This window comes from Antrostomus carolinensis, unplaced genomic scaffold (assembly GCF_000700745.2).
Source record: "Antrostomus carolinensis isolate BGI_N321 unplaced genomic scaffold, ASM70074v2 scaffold27374, whole genome shotgun sequence".
Lineage (NCBI taxonomy): Eukaryota > Metazoa > Chordata > Aves > Caprimulgiformes > Caprimulgidae > Antrostomus > Antrostomus carolinensis.
This window is the reverse complement of record NW_010309125.1, coordinates 6058-6531: the sequence shown is the minus strand read 5'-3', so window position 1 is coordinate 6531 and position 474 is coordinate 6058. Positions and strand designations below refer to the sequence as shown.

General features: G+C 61.2%; 1 non-coding gene across 1 annotated transcript; it reads right to left on the bottom strand.

Moving 5' to 3' along the window:
* Positions 1–152: 152 nt before the first annotated feature.
* Positions 153–224, bottom strand: TRNAW-CCA (transfer RNA tryptophan (anticodon CCA)). The gene has a single exon. It is a non-coding gene; the product is annotated as a tRNA-Trp (tRNA).
* Between the last annotated feature and the right edge of the window lie 250 nt (positions 225–474).

Below are 474 nucleotides of genomic sequence, written 5' to 3'. Positions count from 1 at the left end.
CACCTGGCTGAAAGGAAACCTCTGGGCATCAAGTTCCCCCATTCCCGAGGTGCCCCCCTGTAGCTGGCCAATGTCTTGCAGAGTCCATCCTGCAGAGCAGCCCCCCAGAAAAGTGGGGGCAATACAGAAGGTGCCCAGTGGTGCCCCCAGGCTGACCCCGGTGTGATTTGAACACACAACCTTCTGATCTGGAGTCAGACGCGCTGCCCTTGCGCCACGAGGTCGGGGTGGAGGGATGCTGCTCCCCAGTAAGGGCTCCAGCCTGGGTGGTGGGGATGTCCTCTCCATAAGGACAAACCCTGGGGTGTCTGGGCACCTCTCAGCAAGGCTGTAGCCATGGAGATGAAGGGGCACCCTGAGGAGAGGGTGGCCAAGGCCTGGCTGCAGAGGAGCCTTGGCTGGAGGATGAACGCACTTTGTGGGATGGGGTGATCTGCAGGGCCAGTGCTGGCAAAAGACAGGCTCAGGGATGCT